An 8,163-nucleotide genomic window follows, 5' to 3' on the forward strand; every position below is an offset into this window, starting at 1 on the left:
AAACTGTTTGCTGCCAAGTAGCCACACACAGGGACTCTCAACTTCAATTCTAATTTAATTTATTATTATTTAATTTTGTAATTTATTTTATTGTCACACTTGTGTTTGTGACTCTTAGTTCTGAACGATCTCAGGGTACTTTCCAACACCCCCCCTCCCATTGCTCACACTGTGTTTGGTGACAGTGGAAGTGGCTGTCACCAGCCTGTTCTAGGTAGATACAGTGACAAGGTCACATACTGACAAAGAAACAATGGATGCTTTGTTTACACCAGAGAAATAATAAATATGCTCTTATAAAAGTGACTGGAATTGAGTTCTATTTTATTTCGTGGAAAATCAGAATTACGGATGAAGAGGAATAACAGCAAATAATGAAAAGATCTGAAATAGAATCCAGGGGTGTGGGAAGGGGTGGGAAGGTGAAAATGGGTGGGCTCCCATGGGGCACTCACCTTCATACTGGAAGTATGGCGCTGGACCACTGGAATGGTGGCTATTTTGTGAATCAACTCATAATGAACCTGCTCTAGAAAAGTTCATCCTTTAAATAAACATGATCAAGTGGTAAATTAGTTATGCATGCCAGGAATTAAGTTTTCTTAAGAACTGTTGTTTTGAGGATTACTCTAAACTTGGTGTTTTTTGTACATTGTCCATTTGATCTGGCTTTTGTTTTTGTTTGAGTCAAGTCTCACTCCTTAACCTGGTCTGACCAGAAGCTCAGAGATCTGAGTGCCTTTGCCTCCTCATTGCTGAGATGTAAGGCACCACCATGCCACACTTCCCTTCCGCTCCCAAAGCTTGTGTATTAAAATATTAGTCCCCAGTACATCAGTGTTCAGAGGTGATTGGTGCTGAGGGCTCTGACCTGGTGAATTGTATTGAAGTCATACTTTAATGGGTTTAGGGGGCTGGATGGGATTTCTGTGGTAGCAGCAAGACCTATTTCTTCATTCCTTTTCTTCACATGCCGTCTTTGCCGTGATAAGGCCTCACCATTTCCCTGAAAGTACCCTGGTCATCTTCAGAAACCATGAGGGGAAATAAACTTTTCTTCCTTTGAACTGAGGATCTCGGGTGTGTTGTCATGGTGATTGGAAGCAGACTAAAGCACCTGCCAGTGAGGCAGTGCACCTGAGACTGCACAATCAACCATCCCCACCTGACAGAAAGGGAAAGCTGGGCTCAGAGAGCTTAAACTACTTGACCAAAATAAGAACATAAATGATGCAACCAAGTCTCCACACCCAACTTTTACTTGCAGACTCTTCTATTCTACTGACCTGCAGCAACCGCCCAGTCAAGCTACCCCAGCTCAAGCAAGTCAGCGGTCCAATAGAGAAGCACTCCTGGGGCTGACAGGATGGATAAAGGTACCTGCCACCAAGCCTCATGGCATGGTTTAGTACCAGGTCCTATGGGGTAGAGAGAGAACCAACTTCTTCAAATAATCTTCTGATCTCCATATGCACACAAAACGAACAAATGAAATGTATTTTTTAAAAAGGAGAGGCTACCATTACTGAAGCCTCCTTTTCCCAATGTTGGCAGGGTTGTAAGTGACATTGTTGCTCTCCTGAAGTTCCGCCAGCAAAGCGGGCAGTTACTTAAGCCCCTTACTTTACCTGCAAACTATGGAACTGTCAATCAACCAGCCATTTTTGTTCTAATCAGGGAAGCTGACCTGAGAACTTTGGGCCCTTTAAATATCTCCTGGCTGTCCAGTGAGTTGCTAGTTCAGCTGCCCAAACCGTAGGAGACCTCAGTTTACCTGCAGAAACTGCCAGAGCTGTCAAGGTCACAGTGGAATCTCCTGCATAAGCTTTAAGCGACATTATGTGGGTGTCTGTGTTTCACTCACCATCATTCCAGATAACCTGAGATCACCCCAAAACCTATGTTTGCCTCTAGCAGCCCATCAGCTTCAGATGACACTGTCTACAGGTGTGTCTCTGTGCATCTTAAGATGTCTTTAGTAGAAAGGGGAGAAGCATGTGTTCATGACAGCTGGAGTGGACAGGACCAGTACAACTTGTTGGACTGGGGAGATTTAGCAAAAGGTTTGTGGCTAGCAAACAGAAGATTATCCATCTGCATGGCTTGTCAAACAAACAGCCCTCCTTGTTCATGTTTTAAGGTTAGCCCAAGAGACCCTAAGAGCTTCAGTGTGTGTCTGGAAGCAGGACCTTTAAACTGTGTATCCAAGCAACAGCAGAAGTGCAGAGAAGGTGAGAGACCACAGAGAACGGAGAGAGGCCTCAGAAAACCATGAGACTGCAAAAGCCAAGATCTGTGGTGGAAGCTGACTGACAAAGCTGTAAACATCAGTTCTAAGCTGGTGTTGGGCCAGGCACTCAAGGCAGAGCCTTCCTGACACTGAGGGGCTCCCCTTGGCTATATGTTGCTTCCATCTGAATAGAACCAAAGGGCACAAGGCAGACTGCTAAGACAATGGTGGCTCCTCCAAAGGTGAGCATCACCTGGGAATTAGAAACACAAGTTGTAATCCTTCCCCAACCTTTAGGCAGTGGGCCCATCAAGTATTTCAAGAGCCTCTGGGCCATGATGGTGCACACTAAAACCACTTACTGGTCTTTTCCTATTCAGACATTCCAGACTTCAGCCAGGGCCATATTTCTCTATGGTAGAGTGCTCTGGCTTTCTCAGGGTGTTTGGTAGCTGTTTTGAGGAGGAAGCCAATCCAATCTAAGCCTGAGCTAATGAACTCTGTCAGGTACAAAGTGAGCTGTGGCCCCAGGCAACCCAGATGCAGCTTCCAGGTTGGAATCTCTCCCTTAGATGGGTTTCTAGGAAGACAGACAGACCCTGACAGACTTACAGGAATCCATTTTTTGTTGGTGCTAAGGGAAGAGTGTGTTTTCACTGAGAAGAAAACAAAACAAAACTTCAGGTTCTTTTAAATATGACTTACTATCCAATTACTTGTGATAGATTTTGCTGTTTGCTGAGGTTAATCAAAGTACATATGTCTACGTAATTTCATATCAATTTAATGTTGGACAAATAAAAGGAAGAGCATCTTCCTAAAGGAAATACAAGCCTGTGTTCTAGGCAAGGAGTTAGAAATGTTTGAGGGGTGGGCTATTATTAATTTCCTTTGTTGGCATAGGAAGGGCATTCACATTTTGTATGTGATGTATATATTTCTTCTCTTTTGCTCTTTGGAGTACAAAAGTTTGTTATGCCCATATCAATGAACCTCACAGAGTCGTTATCTGATGCAAAATACATGAGGGTCTTAGTTTAGCAAGCTTTAGCTCAGGCCACCAAACTCCAGCACACTGATGAGTAAAAAGAAGATGCTTCCCAAGGTCAGAAAAAGACAAGCTTTTAAAGGGGAATTGCCACAACTAGGGAGTACATGTCTTGGCATCTTGGGATTGGGTAAAGTGGGTACCCAATCTTGGGACTGGGTAAAGAAGATTTTTGAAACCAGTGGTCATTTTGGGGGGCACAAAACCCTAACAAAGCTACACAAATTGTTGTCAGGATATCTGCATGGAGATCCACGTGTCTCTGCCCCCCCCCCAGGTTATAGGATTAAAGATTAAAGGTGTGAGCCACCAATGACCAACAATAAAATAATGATTTTGAATTGAAGCTAATAACGAACCTATATTAGCCATTCTGAGGGTGAAAACAGAACAAGTTCGTACCCAGCTGTTAAGCTGACTCCTGGGGAGAAGCACAAAAGTCCCCTAGCCTGCTGCATTCCATTGTAGCTGGTACTTCTGGTGACTATCACCTGGCAGTGGCATTTCTAACACTATGAAGGTCCATCCTTGCAACTGGACTTTCTTTGGGACTCTAGTCTCAGCTCTTCCCTATGATCTCTTTATGTCTTTAAAGCCATTATTGCCTGGGTGTCTCTAAATTACAAAGTTTAACTGCCAGAGCAAGGTATATTCTTATGTATAAAAGCATTGAGGAGCAGCTTTAATATTTTTAATCATATATATATACACATTATATATATATATCTTGTTTTCAGGACATGAGATGAATCATCATACAAAAATGTAGTGTCATGCCTACACTACGGGATGGTTCGCAAGTCGGGTAAGGGGCTGGCGATGGAAACACACACACACACACACACACACACAGGTCATCCTTGAAACAAGAATGCCAATTTTATTGTGTTCCAGGGTAGCTTATTTAGGGACTCTCCTGACTAACAGCCACACCCTAGCTCTTGAGATTTTTCAGCTGCAAGCCCACCAGAAACCACTTTCAGCTATCAGGAACTCCCGAGGGTCTCGTGCCGAGAGCAGCTGCAAGCACAGGAAAACAAGGTGTTTACTCCGACAGGCAAGGGGTCACAGGAAATTCAGGGTCTGAGGGTCTGCAGTCCCCAACACAAAAATCTATCCCAATCCAAACTATCTGGGAGAGTTGTTGTTGCCTCCTAGTTAGGCCCACTCCACACAGTCACCTCGAATCAAGATGGTGGTGAAATTATGTGGCGTCTATGGCAATCCAAAATTTAAAATAGAAACATGCCTCATGGTTTCTTTGAAATTACTCGTGCGTAGATTTTTAAGTTACTAAATCCCAGTGTTACTAGTTAACTTTTTAACTAGTTTATTTTAACTTTAACAGATTGTTGATCATATTTAACAAAATAAACTTATAAATTTTAAAGTGAAGAATATTCACGTAAACCAAGTCCAAATTTTTACTGTTCTGCTTTGTTTTCTTTTCCTTGTCGCTGTGTCCGGGTCTCAGATTGACAGAGTGGCACAGAGGAGCCTTTTAAATGAGCATGCCTGGGTCTAGTGAAGAAAGAGCCATAAGCTAACTCTAGAGCCAGCTTCTCAACACAAAACAGTTTCAACATTACCTCCATCAAAATTTGACATCTGAATTCCTGCTCATCTGAATTGAGTTCAGAGATAAATTCTAAACCAGGTGGTGGGTGTTGACTGGCTGCTGTTGGTGCAAACAGTATCCAAACCATTTTCATCTCAGTTCCATACTTGCACCCAAACTTCAAGTACACCAGAAAACACAGACGTACGTTTTAACAAAACAAGCATACACAATTTTCTCAAGAAATTGACAAAACTCTTTAACAAGACAAACAATTTCTTAAACAAAATTAACCTAGTATGGTCAATTTTTAAACTTATTTTATGCTTTTTTACCCTCATATTTAGTATTTGCAGATATGAAAAAAAAACACAGCAAACATATTCCACATCACCTGGCCTTCTACAACTTACTATATACCTTCAGCCCATTTCCTGATTTCATAAACATGGCTATTTAGGACAAATTTCTCTTCCTGTTTCCTCCCTTTATTATTTCCATCTCCTGCCTTCTTTCTTGCTTTCCAGTTAACATAAAAATTTTTATCAAAAACTTTCTGTAGTTTCCTTTCATTTGAAACCCAGAGGTTCTTCTGCCCTCAGTTGCAGAATGCTGCTTCCTCCCTTCTTCAAAACGGCCGCCCTCAAGATCCAGAGGCCGGGCACACAGAGGTGGGTGAAGCAAGCTGCTCCAGTCCTGGTCCGTGCTCCAGCACGCGTGTCCCGGCACTTGCACATGCAACTGCCCAGATCATGATCATTTAGGTCCACTGCTTTAAGGACCACCGCAGTGCCACTAGGCATGTAGACCGGGTACACAGCCTTAGCCAGCCTGAGCCCACAAACTGTTTCAGAGAGCGGGGTAACCCAGTCGCAATCCCCTGAGAGCTGTTGCGGGGGGAGGGGGGGCGGTCAGGTCCACGGAACAGCACTGTACCTCCTCATACGTGTCCAGATCTGCCTGACAATGCCTGGGGTGCCAGAACCCAAAGGCTGGATAACCTAGCGACTAGGGATAGACTCAAACATGACTGAAAATAATGCCAATGAAGTGATTCCTAATGACATTCTGCTGTACTCGTAGACGGGTGCCGAGCCCAATAGCCATCAGAGAGGCTTCATCCAGCAAATAATGGGGGCGGATGCAGACATCCAGAGCCATACACTAGGCAGAGCTCAGGGATCCTGCAGAAGATGGGGAGGAAGGCTTATAGGAGCCAAAGAGGTCAAGGGCACCACAAGAAAACCTACAGAATCCACTAACCAGGGCCCATAGAAGCTAACAGAGACTGAACCTGTAACCAGAGAGCCTGTATGGGACTTACCTAATCCCTCTACATATATGTTACAGTTGTGTAGCCCAGCCGTCTTGTGGGACTCAAGTTGCTTTCATTTTTATTTTACCTTTTGGTTTTGTTTTTTAAAGATTTTATTTTTAATTGCAGATAGGTGTATGTGTGTGTGTGTGTGTGTGTGTGTGTGTCTATGTATGGGTATGTGCACCTAAGAGTGGGTGTTCATGAAAGTCAGCAGCATCTGGTGCTTCCGGAGTTGAAATATAGGCAGTTCTGAGCTGCCCAGCATAAGTGCTGGGAACTGAACTCGGGTCTTCTGCAGGAGCCCTTTCTTTAAGCTGAGTTGTAGGTGGCGACTGCTCTTTTGTTTCCCAACTGTTCAAACCCAAACCACCACACAGAAGCTATATTAATTACAAAACTGTTTGGCAAGTGACTCTAGCATATTCCTAGCTAATTCTTACATGATAAATTAACCCATTTCTATCAATCTGGGTATCACCACAAGGTTGTAACCTACCAATAAAGTTCCTAAGGTTCTGGTTTGTCCTTCTCTGGCAGCTACATAGTGTCTCTTTGACTCTTCCTTCTCTCTCTCTCTCTCTCTGTCTGTCTCTGTCTCTCTCTCTGTCTCTGTGTCTCTCTGTATCTCTGTCTCTTCTGATTTCCCACCTGGTTTTACTCTGCCATTGACACAAACAGCTTTATTCATCATAAAAGTACCATATGTACAGAAGGTCATTCCACATCATCTCCCCTTTTCTGTCTAATTAAAAAGCAAGGCTTTAACTTTAACATAGTAAAATTACATATAACAAAACAGGTTCAAGCAGGAATTACAGTTACGATATTTAGTTTATTTGTATCTGGTAAAATTAAAGAAAATATGCTAGCATCTATTTTATCCTTGTGAGTCTAAAATTTCATATCTTATTCATCTTTTATCATAATTAAGGAAAATTAAAACTATCTATCATCAACTCTTAAAATACCTCAAAAGGAATAATATTACCTAAGTAAACAGAAAGTGCATTGTAAGAAACTTCTAAAACTCTAGAATTAACCAAACATCTTGTGGCCTGGACAGTCACCCAAAGTTCTTCTATAATGTTGGGGCACCCATCTTCAACCTAGAGACCCATAGAATCTGGCAGACACTTTCATGAAGCAGGAAATTTGAAGGCTGTTTTGCATATCTTGGCAATTTGTCAGTCACTTTCTTCATGATCCAGCAGAATGTCTGGCAGTTTCTGCTGTGAAGCCGATTCTGGCACATGAGCCAATTTTGCCGCATATGACATTTTTTGGCACGCATGCCGATTCTGATGAATGTGCCAATTTTGACATGCGTGCTGGTTCTGACACGTGCCAATTTTGACACGTGTGACTTTTTGAGATGTGCGCCGATTCTGACACGCATGGCAGCTCTGACACATCTGCCGATTCTGTCACGCGGGCCAATTCAGACACGCGAGACGGTTTTTGACACTCGTGATGATTCTCACACGCAAGTGGCTATACACACATGTCGATTCTGAGACATGTGTGATTTACTGCACGCATGCCGGTTTGTGAATCGCATGAGCCTTTCTACACTCGTGCTGATTCTGACGCACGTGCCTGACTCGCGTGACGGTCTTGACACGCGTGCCGATTCTGGCACTCGTGACAGTCTCTGACATGTGTGCCGATTCTGACATGCGCGACAATTTTGGCACGCGTGCCGGTTCGGACACGCGTGCCGGTTCTGACATGCAAGTGGCTCTACACACATGTCGATTCTGAGACACGTGTGCTTTTCTGCACTGTGGGCGCATATTCTGATATGCCACAAAAGCCATTGCCCCGGTTTGAGCTGATACATAGCTCTGCAGACAAGCTGTCTGCCCTTAACAAAAGCCAGGATGCCTTGCTCCTAGCTTCCTTTGTTAAAGTGTGGATTACCTGAGAAGAGGTGTTGACTGAAACTGGTCAGGATGTTTGGGGTTTCTTTCCTTATGCAATTTGAAGGTTATCTTATAGAGATGCTAATT

At 43.4% G+C, this 8,163-nt stretch overlaps 1 protein-coding gene across 1 annotated transcript in view; it reads left to right on the forward strand.

Annotated features, from left to right (window-relative positions):
- The window catches only part of LOC126494823 (C-C motif chemokine 3-like), a 21,240-nt gene that overhangs the window by 1,138 nt on the left and 11,939 nt on the right, over window positions 1-8,163 (forward strand). The window lies entirely within an intron of this gene.

Source organism: Alexandromys fortis, unplaced genomic scaffold (genome assembly GCF_014885135.2).
Source record: "Alexandromys fortis isolate MF-2015 unplaced genomic scaffold, M_Fortis_MF-2015_v1.1 scaffold_412, whole genome shotgun sequence".
NCBI lineage: Eukaryota > Metazoa > Chordata > Mammalia > Rodentia > Cricetidae > Alexandromys > Alexandromys fortis.